The following is a 21,320-nucleotide window of genomic DNA, read 5'->3' on the forward strand; positions in this document are numbered from 1 at the left end:
CATTTTTTCCCTTAGGATTGAATTATCAAATTTTGTTGGTTGAAGTCTAAGTATGTAGATTTAATAAATCTCTTCACAGAGTAATACGTAGATTTAGTAACAGGTCTGTAAGTAGCAGTGCTGCCCTTCTTTGCTAAAGCATCCGCATTCTCGTTAAATATTTGCAATGCGTTAGGTCTGGCAACTCATCATAAGATATTTTTCTAATTTACATTTAAAGGAAATTAAAGTTCGGCAGCCCTTGACTTCAGGCGGCAGAGAATTCCAGTGATGAGAAGTAGCAACAGTGAAAGATGAAGAAAAATATTACTATTTTATTAATTTTATTGTTGTATTAATGTATTATTAGTAAGTATTACAGTAACAAGCAGAAAGTTTACTGTTTAAAGCTTCATATCTAATACATATAATTAACATTTTTGACAGTTTAAATGTTTGGAAAAAGTAATATCGAGGTCAGTATGCATTAGCAACTCGATTATTAACTGGAATCAGGTTGTGGAATACTTGCTGGCTCCTCAAATGTGAGAAAATTTCTACACCCCTGCCCTATTTTATGTATTTGGTATTAAAATTTTGCAATTTTCGGTTATTAGCAGAGAGAACCGATTGTTACAAAATTAAAATGACACCATTGAGTAAGAACATGTGCGCCATTGTTATTATTAGGGAGCGTATTTTGTATGTGCTAAAAAGTACGAAAATATTTGCTAAAAATAAAAAAATATTTTTTTTTTAATATGACAAAAATACCTTACTTAGCTTGAAAAAAAAAAATGTTACTATATACTCACCAATCACACTTGAGTATCAGTTGCTAGTAGTTGGCCGAGAATTGCAGTGAACAACAAAGGTAATCTTCAAATTCTCCATTACAAATGCATGCCGATTATCTCTGAACAACAACTTATACTGTGAAAACGATCTTTCCACATCACAGGACGTCAGACGTGCATATTTAAAGAGAAGAATGTCACAAAAACCTACACCGTCAATTTCACCTACAGGCACACCCTCCAATACTTGAGCAACTTTACACATTTTTTTATATCCATTGTTTTGCCGTGAATGCACACGTGAAGCAGCGGCAATGTGCTTGTTTCCAGACAAATGTTGGATTACCTGAGAGCTCTGATCTGATTGCTGTAGACACGATCTTAAACTAGATTTGATTTTAGGCATCTTAAGAGGCTAATATACACACGTCTTATTGTAAAAAAATGTTTCTAGCTACTGACTGACATTGTCAGAGAAAAGCTTCCTATAGCAACACCACCACGTCTACACTACGCAGCTTATGCTTATGGTCCAATAACGGGGAATCAGAACAACATGTATTTCCTCACTTCATAGGCATGAACGAGAGGCGAGAGATTTGTTTAAATTAAATAATGTTTATACCCGAGCTCTTATCTGTTGTGTTTCACAAACAAAGCGCGGAATGAAATCATCTTTAGCAACAATAAACATTCCTAATTATGTGTTGCAAAATCTCTCCTTCTTGTCCATGTTAATTTATTCTCATATAATAACACTGATATGCTACCTAGCAGTTCTCAGAACTTGAGGCGATACTATTACAAAAATGCATCACGGATACATCACACAACCCATAGAAACACGAAGCAACCAAGAATTCTTAAAAAGATAACGTACTTCTGAGTGATATAATTGATTTAGTTTTAAAATATTTAAAAGTTCTTGTAAAAAATTATTTAAGTAAAAAAACTCCAAGATTTATGTGTTTATAATAGATTTCCTGAAAATATGTACAGTAGAACTTGGTTATAACGACATCCAAGGGACCTTAAACATTATGTTGTTATAAACGAGTGTTGTAGTAACCGAGATTCACATTATCAATCTAGTGAGGTGGAAAATGAAAAATAATGAACATAATTAGACTTATTTTAGATTTATGTATTGACTTTTGAGCCTACAATGAACATAATAAAATACACATAGGCTTACAATTATAAATACAGTATTCTGTATTAAAACAGTTTGTTCAGTACTCACCAAACTACTTTACTTAGAAGTGAAGTAATCAGTCATTTTACTCTGTTGTCTTCTACTTGCCCAATACACACTTTCTAGGGCTAAATTACGTTCTATGTTCATAATTTCAGTTGCAATTTCACTGCTCCCTTCCCTAGCTTCATAGAACATGTTCATAATTCTAATGACTTCTAAAGCGTCACTCACTCCTTTTAGTGGCCATACTGTGTTAAAATGCGTGCACTTAGTGAAAACTTCCTGTCGAAACTGATCTAATACCGCATGAATTCGGGCAGGTTACAATGGGGTGGGGAATCCGCCTGCATTCCAGAGGTCTATGACAGAAGGAGACTGTAAAGAATTTGTCAGGGTCAGATTTCGACAAAATATTTCTTAAAATACTTTGGTTCTTAGAAAATCTTATTCCAAACTGAGGTTGAAAATGACGTTATATGCGAGGTAGACGCATATGCGTTTGTCGTATTAAGCAAGGTAGGAAAGCATATGTCTTATGGGGAATTAGTTGGGACCACAGAATATTTGACATTATAGGCGAGGTGTCACACAAAACGAGGTCACTATAACCAAGTTCTACTGTATTTACATAAATTTTTTGTGAAAATATGTGTTTTTATGTGAAATAAAATTCGGGTTTTAAACTTGAAACTTGACATTCGGAATTTTTAAATTTGTTAATTGTGTTTTATCACACGCAAGAAAAATATTTAATTACATGGGAATCCGCTCCTTCGTTATTATTATTGTCTGCTTAGCTTTTCGTGTTAGTAATACATAGTTAAATTTCCTTGTCACTGTTCCTACATGTCAGAAAACTGAAAATTACAGCCAGATACACCATGACACATTATTACGTATTTTGCAACACTTGCAATCTGACACTTTTTACAACAAAACTGTCAATAGGAGGTTGCCAATATTTTAACAAACTACCACAAAATGTTGTTTTCTAATGCCAGGCTTTTGACAATAAAGTCATTTGACCTCTTGCACTCCAATATTTTTCAAAGATATTATCATGGCCAGCCACTGAAGCACAGATTTTGAGGTGTTCCGAATCCATTGCTTGGTTTGAGTTGCACAATGGGCAGTTAGGGGACTGATATATTCCAATTCTATGCAGTGTTTGGCCAAACAATCATGGCCTGTTGCCAATCTAAATGCAGCTACAGACGATTTTCGTGGTAAATCGGGAATTAACTGTGGATTATGATGCAGAGAGTTCCATTTTTTTCCTTGAGATTGTGTTATCAAATTTTGTTTGTTGAAGTCTAAGTATGTAGATTTAATAAATCTCTTCACAGAGTAATACGTAGATTTAGTAACAGGTCTGTAAGTAGCAGTGCTGCCCTTCTTTGCTAAAACATCCACATTCTCGTTTTCCAGGATTCCACAATGGGATGGTATCCATTGGAATACAATTAGAGTTAACCCTAAAATTAAAAATGTAGAGAGTATATAAATTCCTAAAATGTATTTAAACGCATATTAAATGAGTAAGTGCCTAATTTGTAACTGTTATTGTTACTAGTAAAAGAACTTTTGAAACAATAAATAAACTCCTGTTGTCTTTTTAATTAAATTATGTATTATATTGTTCATTTTTTTGTTTATATTATTGATTAACGCACTATGTTTTGAAAAAATTTTTAGTAGGTTATTTTACAACGCTTTATTAACATCTCGCTATTTAGCGTCTGAATGAGATGAAGGTGATAATGTCGGTGAAATGAGTCCTGGGTCCAGCACCAATAGTTACCCAGCATTTGCTGGTATTGGGTTGAAGGAAAACCTCAGAAAAAACTTCAACCAGATAACTTGCCCTGACCGGGAATCGAACCCAGGCCACCTTGTTTCACGGCCAGACACGCTAGCCGTTACTCCACAGGTGTGGACATGTTTTGAAAAATAGAAAAAGAGTCTTGGGTATACACCCGGTGGCAGTGATATATAATATACAATAATTACAATTACATGAAATAAAATAAAAGAAAACCTAAATGAAATAAAATAAAATAAACGTAAATCTATAAATAGTAGATGCAATAAACCTAGGACTATAATTAAAAACAATATTGCGAATTGAATAAAATTTTGATGCATATTTCATAGCTTTTGCGGTGGAGGGAGCTTATTTCGTGGTTATTGATATAATTCGCACAGTGATCCGAATTTCGCGAGTTTATTTTGCTTAAATGCGATATTTTAGGTATCTACATATAATGTAAATTTAACAAATTAATTAAGGAAAATTTCGTGTGTATGGCTATTACCAAAATAATATTGTTATTATTTCTCGATCATCGAATTTTTTTTTTTTCGTTGTTGGTAACCCTATAGCATCTATTAAATACCTTATGGTTGCTAACAGATGGAGTTACTTGTCAACAATGTGACGCTGAAACGTGTGTTCAGGTTACTGCCCAGCAACAGTCCTGATGTATTTTTATATTTGTGATGATTGGTTAATTAATATTAACCCGGCACACTCACAGTCATACAAATATCCAGACTCTAGACACCCAGGGAATTCTTCTTCTTCAATAAAAATTCACCGAGAGTCGTACCCGGGACCTCCTGATCTGGAAGCCAGCATGCTGACCAACAGACCACGGAGGCAGTCAATGGATTTAATATCTTTATTAAATCGGAAACAAATTCTCTAATTTTTTTTTCCCCCCTGCTCTTAATGTTTTTCTCAGTATTTAGCTGTAGGCCGAGGTTGCATATTTTTCGAATGAATACAATAAATAAACAACTGTAAAATTAGGCCTCCTGTAGAAAAGAGTGATTTTACATTTTTTTTTAAGAGCTTCAGTGAGTCACTAGTGAATTCGTTCACTTTGAATCATACCTCAGCTATGACTATCTTCTAAGTGCAATCACAGTGAAAACATAAATCTGAAAAGTTTATAGTAAATATTCATTTTTGGTGCAAAGACTTGTGTTGTAGTAATAAAAATTATTGAGAAGTTGCTAGCCAACATACACTTCAGATGACACGATCACAGCATTGTGTTCAAATAAGAATAAATGCGAGGATGCGATGTTGAAACCAGGTAAGAAACCAATGGGGTGGGCATTATATTTTTCCTTACAGAATACCAGAACAAAGTTCATTTGCAGGGTTATTTTAAAATCTTGAAAGTGAAGAAAACTGTGTCGGCAGAAATGAAGATTTCGTGCAGTAATTAAGAAAGACAGAACCTTTATCACGAGGTGTGTCGATTGTTGTGAAACCTCTCTGGACACGATAAGAAGCTCTTGACTTGTGATCCCAGTCATGTGATTTATCTTAACTGATATCTTGTTAATATTTATCTTAAAATGAAAAACATTGCATTATCTTATCATTACATTGACGCTACATATAAATAATAATCCTTTCTCCTATTTTCTGTCTTCAGGTGCTATTTGTATGATCCCCTCTTCCATGTTTCTGTAAGCTGTCTAACAATATTATTTCATAGATAAGGCACTATATAACTCCTCGGAAGCAGGAATGTATCACTACTCATTCTCCTTTTCAACGGAATTTTTTTTTTTGGTTCAAACTTCTTCACTTTTCTCGCCGTGTACAAAGTCTGTGGGTGATTGTGTTCGGAATTGACCAGAACTCCGTCACTGTTGGTAGCACCGTCGTCCTTTGTTTCATTGAGTGTTGACATAAATTCGTTTTCAATTCACAAGGTAAGTTTTGGCTTTATAACAACTTCTACATAATCGGTAATCATATATCTCGGAATTTTAAGTCCTTGAATGACAAAAAAAAAGGAACTTCTTACATTACGAGTATTGCATAATGGAAGCATTTATTTATTTATTTAAACTAGCGATACCATAACGAATAGAAAGAAGTAGTGGTCGCACTCTGTTAATTCAAACGGCCGATACCACGCGGCGCTAGTGCAGAGTTCGCTCAGTCTGTTCCGTGTGTAAGTACGTAAATACATTTAACGTAAGTTGCACTGTTTACCTTTCGCTCCATATACGTACGTAACTGGCATTGTACTTACAACATTAAGACTATTTGAAAGAAAAACACATTCATATACATCACACTGTAAAACAAATAGTAGTTTAATATGTAAAACTTAACTTAGGGCTGCTTGTAGGCATGCAATATGTACTCACCAACAGTTACTTGTCCGACACTTTGGAGAATTTACGAGATGATTTGGCGGCTCTCGGAGCTTGGAGTTCTCATCAGATTTGTTTCGTCCGGAAGAAGAACCGACATTTCATGTAGTGAAAAATAAGTTTCGGTATGATATCCATGGCATGATCCAAGCAGCATCCTGTTCCCGGTGGCTGAATTACAATTGAGGTAATACTGTCTATGCACTTGCGAAATATGTCGCCCCACATTCCATCGCTCAATTTTTCTTTTATTGTCTGTTCTGTTTGCATAAGCAAATGAAACACGCACGCCCTACAACCCGGAACAAAACACGAAGGCATTGCTTCAAATATAACACGACAAAAACATAATAATCTCGTCCTTTAATAAATAAATCGTGAGAGCTACTCACTTGTCACTCTTGTACGAATAATTGCAGATTAGTGTATTGGCACTTAAAGTATTTAACGCACTTAATTACACTAAAAAAGCAAACGAAATGAACGAACACTCTACGGCTTCTTTTATGGATATTCGCTTCCAACTGAGCACTACCGATCGCAGCGCCACTAATTCTCTTGGTCACCGTCGACAATGCTGAACAGATAGGAGTGCGCACACTTCTTCTTTCTATTCGTTATGGCGATACTATAAAACTTGTACTGTTTTTACAACAATGACAGACAACTATTATTTTTCATGGCCCACTATATTGATCACTTTATGATTTAACTTTGTATACAGATTTAACCGTAAGTACTGTCATTAATTTCAGGAATTTATTCCTTGAGATATTTAAAAAAAAGTTTAATGCAGTTTTTATCGTTCTTTCTTCCTTTTCGAGATAAAAATTGTTTTATATGAAACATTTGATAGCGCATTTTGGAAAACCCATTGATGCAATTCCCGATATGCTCAGTCAGTTTAAGAGAGCAATGTTTTGTGATAATAAATTATTAAAATAATTTCAGTTTTGTCCTCTAAATATACATAAATTTGACCAGACCAAATGTAACGTACCGTTCTGAAAAAAATTTTAAATGTTACATTTTTAGCAAATTGATTTGATTTATGGGTCAAGTGTAGGACAGTTTTTCTTTAGGTTTCCTCAAAACGGTCTGATTGACTGAGGCCATTTCAGCATATGCAGATTCAATTTATAAAACGTCTGGGCACTGCATAAATGACCAATGCACACTGAAAAGTTGACCATACGGTGTGCTATTTCAGGTAGTTATAATTAGTCCATACTGTACTTTTTTTCAAGATGGAAATGAGAGCGCTATTGCAGTAAATAGTGAAAGATATCAGTAAATGTTACAGACATAATCCAGAAACGCACTGGACGGGGATGGAATTGGTTTCAACAAGACGGGACTTGACCCATACTGCCAGAAACATTGCGGTTCTTGATAAATATTTTCTCTGGACACTTAATTTCTCTGTTTGGCAGTATAAACTGGCCGCTTCGATCCCCAGACCTTATAGTTGCCGGTTTTTTTCCTATGGTGATATTTCAAAGAAAGGGCGTTTCAAACCAATCACGCTGTATCCAGAATATCAAGAACAAGATGTGGACAGAAGTCTCAGTTTTATAATATTTTTTATGCTCGACCATGCCGAAATGTAGTAATTATATATCTGGTAGTAGCCCTTTAATGCACCTCATTAAAGTACACCTATTCATTATAATTCAGTTGTTCAGCCAATGATAAATCATCATTGTATCATTATAAAACCGCAAGTATCGATTATTCTCGGATATGCAATCGAAAGACAATTAGCGAAAAGTCACGGAGGCTGGAAATTCAATACTGTCGCAGAAGGTTATGTTCTGTTGCTATAATAATTAGCGTTAATTGTAAATAATATTCAAATAAATTCAATTTGTCGTCTCATTTTTCAATTCTAAATCAATTTCCAGGTTATATCAAGCCTAATGTTCATGTTATTCTCTAGATTATATCAAGGTCAATGATATTCGTGTTTCGGAAAAAATCAATACTTTCGCGTCTGCGCTCATCTCACAATTCAGAAGGTCAGTTCCACTCCTCAGTTACATAACCATAACATGAATACTTCTGAATAACTTCAAGTTAGAAATATGGCCTAGCATAAAAAGTCGTATGAAACTTGCCTATAATGGTAATTAAGACGCTCGTATGAAAAACAAACATACTCGCGTCTTAATTACTACTATTATAGGCTCGTTGCATAATGTACTATTCTGGGCTCATTTTTCAACATAAGCATCAGAAAATATTTTAGCAATATCAGATGTAAAATTTTCAGGAAAATTGTAGAAATTATAAAACTCAGTCATGTATACATACATACTGTACATACATACATACATACATACATACATACATACATACATACATACATACATACATACATACATACATAGTGTTCTACTCAAGAGCAGGCCTTTTACTGCAAACCCAGCATTCTCCAGTCTTTCCTATTTTCTGCCTTTCTCTTTGTCTCCTCATATTATGATCCATATATTATCTTAATATCATTTTATGATCTGATATCTTCTTCTCCCGTTCACCATTCCTCCCAGTGCATCCTTCAGTAGACAATTTATTCTCAGCGAATGACCCAACCAATTCCTTTTTCTCTTCCTTCTGTCCATATTTCTGCCACATACAATGCCATACTCCACACAAAGCACTTCACTAGTCTCTTCCTCTGTTATTTTTCCAGAGATCCGCAGAAGATGCTCCATTTTCTATTAAAAGCTTCCTTGGCCATTGCTATCCTCCTTTTGACTTCCTGGCAGCAGCTCATGTTACTGCTTATAGTACACCCCAAGTATTTGAAGCTGTCCACTTGCTCTACTGCCTCATTTAGAATTCGCACGTTTACTTTCTGTAGTTTTCTTCCGACAACCATAGTCTTCGTTTTGTTTGTCGGAAGAAAATTTTGTTCCCTTAATAGTATATTACTTTAATATATTATTATTATTATTATTATTATTATTATTATTATCATTAATATTATTTTATCCGTAGCCTATTTCAATCCGTTCATTAGACACTAAAATCTTACAGCAAATTGTGTTTATTTATCCTAATTCCATTACCTCCTCTGATTGAGGTTCTGGCTGATATGTACATCTATTATCAGGCAGTACATCTCACTTGACGATATGTGTCAGAGGAGGAACAATTGTTTGTATGCGGCTGAAGTCTGACTAGTGTAATATGTATAGCGATATATGCAATAGAGGGGGAAAGGAAGTGGTCATCCTACCTCATTATGTCCTGGCCTAGTTGCCTCATGAGTGATTTCTTAGTGGTATCACTTATGAGGGTCAGACCTGTCATCGGACAATTGACTAAACCACAACAACATTTTCGTTGCTCTGGTCTGTATAGAGGTCATACAATAATCCTTTACAACTTTTTCCATTTCCTTCCATCCGTAGTGTTGTATTACCTCTTCTTTACTCTGTTTTACTGTGTTCCTTCTCCTCTCCTTTTGTATACCTTCCTTGCTCTTTCCTCTAATTTGATTTCGTATTCTTCTTACACTTTCTCTTTCAGTCTTTCTTGTCTCCAACTCTATGTGCATTCATGCGTTAACCCGTCGGTCCCTCATCGTCCGCTTTTACCTCTTTTTTACATTCCATCTCGTTGTTTCTTCATCTTTTCGTCTACCTTCTGTTAAAACATTCTTGGCAACACTCGCTTGACGCTCTTGAATCTTACCGACAAATGAAGACTTATCACTACTCCATGATAAACCCCGTGTTGGGGGAGCAACTTCTCCTGTACCGGAGTAGTGCGGATCAGTATGCGCTCCAGGCGACTCTAACTCGTTCGACAGCAAACGGAAATGAACTATTTCTTGTTGTGTTGCATTACATATTGTGGACAATGCCACGTCTGTGGCTCCTTCATTCAGGCGTCCTGGGTTCGATCCCAGGCAAGGTTATGATGGAATTTATGTTGCACAAAGCAGACATTGCAGACGGTTTTTCTAGGGGAACTCCTGTTTTCGTGTATCATTCCACCAATATTTTCCACCTGCCCCTCATTTTATCTATCATCTGCAATAGTAAAAATAAACTGGGGGTGAGTTATACTAATTCCCTTAACCCGTCACTGGTCGTTATAGTTATGATCACTTTGCTAAGTACCCAGTTCAAATACCAATCACACCAAAATGTACGGGATTGCAAGTTTGTCTCTCTGTCTCTAGTTGAATTTATTTATAAAGTGGTGGCTATTACCTGCTAGAAGAATTTTATCGAATAATAGCGGTACTCTGTAAAGAAAATACGAGTATTTGTCAGACCAGCAGCTAAGTTGTGATGTAATAAATAGTCGGTTTACAAGGAAAACACATTAAGTCAAAAATATTACTTCTGAGAAAAAGGGATTCGAAAATTTTTGACATACGAATTCACAAGATATTATGATTAGTAAATTGTTTCTCTTTACGTGGATTTAATTTCCCGATTCTATGTTTATACATATAGCCTACGTTGACATGCAAAAGAAATGTCGATATGAAATTATATCGTTTTCCGAGGACTTTAGCAAACATGGCAAGGTGAAAAGCTATTTTCCTGAGATTAGTTTTTTTAAAAACATGTAAATACGACTTTTATAACATGTTCACGTTATTATTTAACATGAATTGATTTTAAATTATTCATATACTTTTACTTTACAACTTTAATAAGAATACTACACGAAAACAGTGAAACTGCATTTTATATGATATTCCACAGCCTTCCTTATTATCCATGGATGCTGTCATTGTTACAATCGATATATGCGGCCAGTTACGTTTCATACTGTATTAAAAAAGTATCAATTTTATTATAAACTAGCCGTACCTGTGCGCTCCGCTGCACCCGTTAGAAATAAATATAAAGTAATTACATAATTAAAATAGGACGTTTGATCCAGGGAACATTTGTGTTTGATAGAAGGATAAATCGTTTAATACGTTACTTAATTTAAATTGTATTCAAATAATTCAAATGCTATAATTTTGGACCAGAGAGCACTCATTTGGTGCATTGACAATTCCTTTAACATGTTTCTTAATTTTTACTACATGCAACCATAGTTTAATGAACATTGACATCATTTAGATTTAATGTGTATACTTTATTTTTATGTGTATAGGTTAATGTGTATACTTTATCTTCGATGCTACTTACCCATTAGAGTTCTACGAAATGTTTATTTGGCTATTATTCAGTCTATCATTCAATATGGTATAATTGTTTGGGGTGGAAGTACAAAAATTAATCTTAGTCCGTTAAATTTACTACAAAAACGAATAATTAAAATTTGTTTGAAGAAACGTTTCGATTATCCAACTAAATTAATTTATTCTGAATTTAATGTATTTAATATTGAACAAATTTATAAGTATACGCTGTTAAAATTTTATCATAAAAATCGTAATAAGTTTGTATTACAGACACACAATTATGACACAAGACGAAATATTAATTCAACTTTAGTAGAACCTAAATGTCTCACATCTGCTGGTCTAAAGCATAGCATTAATTTTGGCCCTCGGTTATACAATGCTTTAACTAAATAACACCCAGAACTTCTAACATGTAACCCACTAACATATAACAAGAAAATTAGAAACGTGTTAATATCTTCAATTTGATTAAATAAATTTATAGCCTATGTGTACGAATTAATCAACCTATATTATATGTGTATTCTATAATTTTGAAATATATATTAGTCCTACTTTTCACGTGCGATATTATTCTTCTCTAGTGTTAATATTATATTATATAATTCCATTGCCGCTGTAATTATATCTTAGTTCCTATTTTATTTTACTTATCTATTTTTATTATTATTATTTTTTATTTTAATATTATATCTGAACTGCGACCGAACACGAGCGCTGCTCATTCGGTCTCAAATTTTGTTAACACTACTGTATCTTCTTTTTATATTGCTTGTATTAATTTATTTCTATTTCTCTTGTTTGTTTTGTAATTATATTCTTTATTCTGTATATTTAAATTTAAATAAATAAATAAATTTTTTACTTTCTATATGTTTCCATTGAATTATGGTAATAACTTAATTTTAACCCTAGTTTTCCACGTATTCAGTAAATGGCGCTTGGCCCACTATGGTTCTAAACCCTTCAAATAACTTAAATTATATTATATTATATTATATTATATTATATTATATTATATTATATTATATTATATTATATTATATTATATTATATTATATTATATTATATTATATTATATTATATTATATTATATTATACTATATATTATATTATATTATATTATATTATATAAAAAGTGGGGGCTCTTGAATCTCAGGAGGAACAACTTTTATAATAGCGCAACATAATCTGCTTGGCTTATTACCCAATTTCTTTGCATTGCATTTAATGTATATGTATTTTATGTATTTTAACACGTTTCAATTGAGCATAGTTAAAACTTGGATTATAAAATAATGGAATGCTAAGCTAACCTACATTACTGCGTACTAAATCAATACACTCTCGTTGTTCGTTAATTCTCTGAGATTTAAATGAATGTGTACATAAACATTATTTTAAGAAATACAGGAAACGAATATACAGAATAGCCTATCAAGTTTTCTGTGCATAAGAAGCTATTTTAATCTTACCTGTCCTCAATTCACTCAGAAGTTACTGTAATAACATTATAGCATTATGTCCATCTAGAGAAACTACACTTTCCAATGGTGAATTAATAATTAATTATACAAATCGGTTAATTTAGCTTGCGATATTACTTCATACAAACAGAGAAACATTCTCTGTAGCTATCTTTCATAGCTTTCGATTGTTGGTTTCCAAGGCCCCTTATAGAAGAAGTCATTTGTTTTTTATTTCATCACATGGCCTTAGATGGCAATTATTTTAATTTAAAAAAATATCTCATTAAATATCAGTAATATCAACATTTTTCATAGAATAAAACTTATCGGAAATGTTTTTAAAGAAACTTTTGTTATGTAACATTTTTCACAAAAATCAATAATAAGCGAGATATTTCGATTTATTTAATTCAGGCCCCCTTATAAACCCCCGTTTAAGTAATGTATTTTGAATGCCATATAGCCTAAAATCTAAGTTACAACGAACTTAATTTATATTCCAATTTTCATCGAAATCCGTTCAGCCATTATTGCGTGAAAAGGTAACAAACATCCAGACAGACAGACAGACAGACATACAAACAAAAATTTCAAAACAGCGATTTTCGGTTTCACTGTGGTTAATTATATATGTTAGGACCAATTATTTGTGGAAAATCGAAAATTACCAGAAAAATTTCGGCTACAGATTTATTATTAGTATAGATAGAATGAAAATTTCACGAAATATTATCCAAAACTCCATAATTTCAAGAAAAATTAACCTATAGTATGAAAATTTCACGAAATATTAAACCAAAACCTCATATTTTCAAGATATATTAACCTATCGTATGAAAATTTCACGAAATATTAACCCAAACCTTCATATTTTCAAGAAATATTAACTTAAAGTATGAAAATTTCACGAAATATTAAACCAAATCTTCATATTTTCAAGAAATGTTAACATGTAGTATGAACATTTCACAAAATATTAACCCAAACCTTAATATTTTCAAGAAATACTAACCTAAAGTATTAAAATTTCACGAAATATTATCCAAAACTTCATAATTTCAAGAAATATTAACCTTTAGTATGAAACGTTCACGAAATATTAAACCAAAACCTCATTTTCAAGAAATATCAACCTATCGTGTGAAAATGTCACGAAATATTAAGTCAAAAGTTCATATTTTCAAGAAAATTAATATTTAGAATGCAAATTTCACGAAATATTAACCCCAACTTTCATATTTTCAAGAAATATTAAATTAAAGTATGAAAATTTCACGAAATATTGAACCAAATCTTCATATTTTCAAGAAATATTAACCTAAACTGTGATAATTTCACGAAACATTCAACCAAAACTTCACATTTTGAAGAAATGTTAACCTAAAATTTGAAAATTTCACGAAATATTAACCCAAATCTTCATATTTTCAAGAAATATTAACCAAAACTTTAATATAATTTCAAGAAATATTGACTTATACTATGAAAATTTCACGAAATATTAACCCAAACCTTCATATTTTCAAGAAATCTTAACTTATAGTATGAAAATTTCACGAAATATTAGCACAAACCGTCATATTTTCAAGAACGATTAAACTATTGTATGAAAATTTCGCGAAATATTAACCGGAGCCTTCATATTTTCAATAAACATTAACGTAAAATATGAAAATTTCACGAAATATTAACCCAAACCTTAATATTTTCAAGAAATACTAACCTAAATTATTAATATTACACGAAATATTATCCAAAACTTCATAGTTTCAAGAAAAATTAATCTATAATACGAAAATTTCACGAAATATTAATCCAAACCTTTATATATTTTCCAGAAATACTAGCCTAAAGTATTAAAATTTCACGAAATACTACCCAAAACTTCATATTTTCAAGAAAAATTAATATTCAGTATGCAAATTTCACGAAATATTAAACCAAACCTTCATATTCTCAAAAAATATTAACATAAAGTATGAAAATTTCACGAAATATTAAACCAAATCTTCATATTTCCAAGAAATATTAACATATAGAATGAAAATTTCACTAAATATTACCCCAAAACATGGATATTTTCAAGAGATATTAACCTATAGTATGAAAATTTCATGAAATAGTAACACATCCGTTTGTATTTTCAAGAAATATTAATGTATAGTATGAAAATTTCACGAAATATCAACCCAAACCTTCATATTTTCTAGAAATATTAACTTATAATTTAAACATTTTACGAAATATTAACCCAAACCTTCATATTTTCAACAAATATTAATCTATAATACGAAAATTTCACGAATAATTAACCCAAACCCTCATATTTTCAAGAAACATTAACCTAAACTATGAAAATTTTACTTAATATTATCCAAAATTTCATATTTTCAAGAAATATTAACTGAAATAAGAAAATTTCACGAAATGTTAACCTAAACATAATATTTTCTAGAAATATTAGCCTATAGTGTGAAAATTACGCGAAATATTAAACCAAGGCTTCATATTTTCAATAAATAATAACCTATAATATTAAATTGTCACGAAATATTAACCCAAAACTTCATATTTTCAAGAAAAATTAATCTTTAGCATTAAAATTTAACGGAAAATTAACCCAACTTGCTAACGCTCCTCAGTATTCCAGCTAACACTTGTAAGTAGTTCTGCTAACGCTGGACATTGGTCCAGCTAATGCTCGTCAGTGGTCCAGCTAACGCTCGTCAGTGGTCCAGCCAACGCTCGTCTGTGGTCAAGTTGACGCTCGTCTGTGGTCAAGCTAACGCTCGTCAGTCGTCCAGCTAACGCTCGTCAGTGGTCCAGCTAACGCTCGTCTGTGGTTCAGCTAACGTTCGTCTGTGGTCCAGCTAACGCTCGTCTGTGGTCCTGCTAACGCTCGTCTGTTGCCCAGCTAACGCTCGTCTGCGGTTCAGCTAACGCTCGTCTGTGGTTCAGCTAACGTTCGTCTGTGGTCCAGCTAACGCTCGTCTGTGGTCCTGCTAACGCTCGTCTGTTGCCCAGCTAACGCTCGTCTGTGGTTCAGCTAACGCTCGTATGTGGTCCAGCTAACGCTCGTCTGTGGTCCAGCTAACGCTCGTCAGTGGTCCAGCTAACGGTCGTCAGTTGCCCAGCTGACGCTCGTCTGTGGTCCAGCTAACGCTCGTCAGTGGTCCAGCTAACGCTCGTCAGTGGTCCAGCTAACGCTCGTCTGTGGTTCAGCTAACGCTCGTCTGAGGTCCTGCTAACGCTCGTCAGTTGCCCAGCTAACGCTCGTCTGTGGTCCAGCTAACGCTCGTCAGTGGTCCAGCTAACTCTCGTCTGTGGTCCAGCTAACGCTCGTCAGTGGTCCAGCTAACGTTCATTAGTTGCCCAGCTAACGCTCGTCTGTGATCCAGCAAACGCTCGTCTGTGGTTCAGCTAACGCTCATCTGTGGTCCTGCTAATGCTCATCTGTTGCCCAGATAACGCTCTTCTGTGGTTCAGCTAACGCTCGTCTGTGGTGAAGCTAACGCTCGTCTGTGGTCAAGCTAATGCTCGACAGTGGTTCAGCTAACGCTCGTCAGTCGTCTAGCTAACGCTCGTCTGTGGTCCAGCTAACGCTCGTCTGTCGTCCAGCTAATGCTCATCTGTGGTCCAGCTAACGCTCAACTGTGGTCGAGCTAACGCTCGTCTGTGGTGAAGCTAACGCTCGTCTGTGGTCAAGCTAACGCTCGACAGTGGTTCAGCTAACGCTCGTCAGTCGTCTAGCTAACGCTCGTCTCTGGTCCAGCTAACGCTCGTCTGTGGTTCAGCTAACGCTCGTCTGTGGTCCAGCTAACGCTCGTCTGTGGTCCAGCTAACGCTCGTCTGTGGTTCAGCTAACGCTCGTCTGTGGTTCAGCTAACGCTCGTCTGTGGTTCAGCTAACGCTCGTCTGTGGTCCAGGTAACGCTCGTCTGTGGTCCAGCTAACGCTCGTCTGTTGCCCAGCTAGCGCTCGTCAGTGGCCCAGCTAAAGCTCGTCAGTCGTCCAGCTAACGCTCGTCTGTGGTCCAGCTAACGCTCGCCAGTTGTCCAGCTAACGCTCGTCAGTCGTCCAACTAACGCTCATCTGTGGTCAAGCTAACGCTCGTCTGTGGTCCAGCTAACGCTCTTCTGTGGTCCAGCTAACGCTCGTCTGTGGTTCAGCTAACGCTAGTCTATGGTTCAGCTAACGCTCGTCTGTTGCCCAGCTAACGCTCGTCTGTGGTTCAGCTAACGCTCGTCTGTGGTCAAGCTAATGCTCGACAGTGGTTCAGCTAACGCTCGTCAGTCGTCTAGCTAACGCTCGTCTGTGGTCCTGCTAACCCTCGTCTGTTGCCCAGCTAACGCTCGTCTGTTGCCCAGGCTAATGCTCGTCTGTGGTCCAGCTAACGGTCGTCAGTAGTCACGAAATATTAACCCAAACCTTCATATTTTCAAGAAATATTAACAAATAGTATGAAAAGGTAACGAAATATTAACCCAAATCTTGGTAGTTGGTTAACGTATAGTATGAAAATTTCACGAAATATTAACACATACCTTCATATTTTAAAGGAATATTAACCTAAGGTATTAAAATTTCACGAAATATTATCCCAAACCTTCATATATTCAAGAAATATTAAACTAAACTATGAAAATTTCAGGAAATATTAACCCAAAACTTCATATTTACAAGAAATATTAACATATAGTATGAAAATTTCAAGAAATATTAACCCAATCCCTCATATTTTCAATAAATATTAATCTATTGTATGAGCATTTCACGAAATATTAACCCAAACATTCATATTTTCAAGAAATATTAACCTACTAGCCATACCCATGCGCTCCGCTGCACCCGTTAGAAATAAATATGAAGTAATTACATAATAAAAATAGGACGTTTGATCCAGGGAACATTCGTGTTTGATAGAAGGATAAATCGTTTAATATGTTACTTAATTTAAATTGCATCCAAATAATTAAAATGCGATCATTTTGGTCCAGAGACACTCATTTGGTGCAATGACAATTCCTTTAACATGTTTCTTAATTTTTATTACATGCAACCATAGTTTAATGAAGATTGACATCATTTACATTTAATGTGTATACTTTATTTTACTTGCTATATGTTTCCATTGAATTATGGTAATAACTTAATTTTAACCCTTGTTTTCCACGTATTCAGTAAATGGCGCTTGGCCCACTATGGTTCTGAACCCTTCAAATAACTTATATTATATTGTATTATATTATATTATATTATATTATATTATATTATATTATATTATATTATATAAAATCCACACCTGTGGAGTAACGGTCAGCGCGTCTGGCCGCGAAACCAGGTGACCCGGGTTCGAATCCCGGTCGGGGCAAGTTACCTAGTTGAGGTTTTTTCCGGGGTTTTCCCATAACCCAATACGAGGAAATGCTGCTCTTGAATCTCAGGAGGAACAACTTTTACAATAGCGCAACATAATCTGCTTGGCTCATTACCCAATTTCTTTGCATTGCATTTAAGTATACGGTATGTATTTTATGTATTTTAACACGTTTCAATTGAGCATAGTTAAAACTTGGATTATAAAATAATGGAATGCTAAGCTAACGTACTATTACTGCATACTAAATCAATACACTCTCGTTGTTCGTTAATTCTCTGAGATTTAAATGAATGTGTACATAAACATTATTTTAAGAAATACAGGAAACGAATATACAGAATAACCTATCAAGTTTTCTGTGCATAAGAAGCTATTTTAATCTTACCTGTCCTCAATTCACTCAGAAGTTACTGTAATAACATTATAGCATTATGTCCATCTAGAGAAACTACACTTTCCAATGGTGAATTAATAATTAATTATACACATCGGTTAATTTAGCTTGCGATATTACTTCATACAAACAGAGAAACATTCTCTGTAGGTATCTTTCATAGCTTTCGATTGTTGGTTTCCAAGGCCTCTTATAGACGAAGTCATTTGTTTTTTATTTCATCACATGGCCTTAGATGGCAATTATTTTAATTTAAAAAATATCTCATTAAATATCAGTAATATCAAAATTTTTCATAGAATAAAACTTATCGGAAATGTTAAAAAAAAAAAACCTTTGTTATGTAACATTTTTCATAAAAATCAATAATAAGCGAGATATTTCGATTTATTTAATTCAGGCCCCCTTATAACCCCCCTTTTAAATAACGTATTTTGAATGCTATATAGCCTAAAATCTAAGTTACAACGAACTTAATTTATATTCCAATTTTCATCGAAATCCGTTCAGCCATTATTGCGTGAAAAGGTAACAAACATCCAGACAGACAGACATACAACCAAAAATTTCAAAAAAGGGATTTTCGGTTTCACGGTGGTTAATTATATATGTTAGGACCAATTATTTGTGGAAAATCGAAAATTACCAGAAAAATTTCGGCTACAGATTTATTATTAGTATAGTTATAAAATTGTATTAAACATACAGATGCAGAACTAAAAATTGAATCTAATGTAAACTTTGAACTACACATCTCTCCTTTGCATGGAATAAAAAGTCTTTAGAAACTTCAGGCCAGTATATAGTTTATTGAAGACATACACGAACATGCTGAATGATGTAGTGATAACAGAGCAATAATAGATTTTATATGCAATGCCTTCTGTGTATCTCTATTTCTATTGTTTGCTAAGCGATGTCCTGGTAACGTGATTATATTTCAAATAGATAGCGACTTCGACTTGGCACTTCTTTTCCAGCTCAGTGTACCTAGTATGTTCCTTTTTCTTATAAATAATATTAATGATTTAATATGTTTTGTTTGTAAACAGACGAAATACTTGATAAAGTTAATGAACTTCTAATCCCATTCCGGTTTATTATTTACATTTAAGGGGACACTATGGTTAAATAATGCTAAAAATTAAGAAAATCTAATTTTTGTTTTTACATTCGCATTAATGTTTGAAACGTTTAAATTATCTAATCAAATGTGGCCAAATATTCGGTGCGTGAGTGAGTTGGGACAAGTGTTTTTTTGTTTTGTTTTTTAATGCTGTTTTCTCGACTTTAAAATTTTAAGTACGGTATTTTATTAAATAAAAAAAAGCTCCTTTAACAACAGTTGTTCCCAGATTGGTTTGAAACTTCTCACAAAGGTCAATTAAATAGTCTATTGATAAATATAAAATTGAATTAGCATTTGTAAGAAATATTAATATTAAGTTTCTTCTGAGCATATTCATAATATTACACTTAGGTTAAAATATAATGTAATGGTAAATTCATGAAATTAAAAAATATATATATTGTGACTCTCTATTTAGATTGAGCTCAAAAAGCTAATTCATTTTTATTCCCATGATTATTTTCAAGCTTTCGAGCAAATATGAACTAAAAATTTTTAAAACTTCGTCGAAAGGAGCCTTTTTATTGACGTCAATATAAAATAAATTTAAAAAATATATAATTTCAAAACTATTGGCTCTAATGACACCAAATTTTGTACAGATGGTAGTATCGTTGGCCTGTTTATATAGTTTAAATTTTCAAGTTTTGGGTGAAAAATGTGGAACTTTTAAAAATCATGTGTGTCCCCTTAAACGTTCCTAAACCTTTCTTTGAATGCAGGCATTTCGCAGGAAAACTTAACCTTTTATAAACTAAAATAGAAATATATACTTTGCAGTACAAAATCCAGTTGAACATAAAAGAGTTGGTAAGTATTAAAGCAGGTGTAGACATTTCGAAGAAAGTCCCAAGTTTTCAGAAAACACTTGTTTTCATTTCAGCATAGTATTTGAACCCCCTGACAAGTTTTAACAGGGAAAATTCAGGGCTGCACTAGCTTCAGAAAAGTGCCTGGTATGCGATCACACGAACACGAAATTTCTATATAGCGATCTCTCCCTGGTTAAGGGGGGGGGCAGCAGCTGGGATTGCCCTCACACGCAGGCCGCTTGGTTGGACCCATGGTACTACCCGGAATGAAATGATGTCCATGCCCTGAGGCCTCCTCTTTACAGATTCCCCTATAGACCACTACCGGACTTCCATACAGCCTACAGAATCCTTTTTCCTTTCCACGTAGGCATCACCGCAGTGCCTGAACCCACACGGTACCGTGAGATAAAAATAAAGCGCGTTTTGGTGTAAGAAGGTGACAATTGATTCATTATAAGGTAGGTATTTCTGAGTTCGCCAGATCTCCTAAGTTCGCGCTCGTCATTTTTGTTAAGTTACTATATTTGGCTAACAGTTGGCAGCAGTAACTTGATGCATGACGCGTTAGATGCTATGAGGTAAACGCCATATTGTGTTAACTGTAGTTGCCGGTATAAGATTTGCTCCGTAAATATTCGTTTCATACAACGGAATAAGTAATTCATTTACAGACTGCAACAGGGGCGGCCCGTCCCTATGTGCTACAGTGCTACAGCACAATGATAATTTTTGCTCAAATAATGTATTTGTAATACCATAGTATCTGATCTGTCATTTAACAATTTCCCGTGGTTATATTCACGACGCATTATCG

General features: G+C 34.0%; 1 protein-coding gene across 1 annotated transcript in view; it reads left to right on the plus strand.

Annotated features, from left to right (window-relative positions):
* Positions 1 to 5,429: 5,429 nt before the first annotated feature.
* LOC138695378 (trichohyalin-like) overlaps positions 5,430 to 21,320 on the plus strand; it is a 66,500-nt gene continuing 50,609 nt past the window's right edge. The window contains exon 1 of the mRNA XM_069819795.1: positions 5,430 to 5,706. The gene's annotated coding sequence lies outside the window, so the exon portion shown is untranslated. The remainder of the gene's footprint in view (positions 5,707 to 21,320) is intronic.

Source organism: Periplaneta americana, chromosome 2, assembly GCF_040183065.1.
Source record: "Periplaneta americana isolate PAMFEO1 chromosome 2, P.americana_PAMFEO1_priV1, whole genome shotgun sequence".
Taxonomy (NCBI): Eukaryota; Metazoa; Arthropoda; class Insecta; order Blattodea; family Blattidae; genus Periplaneta; species Periplaneta americana.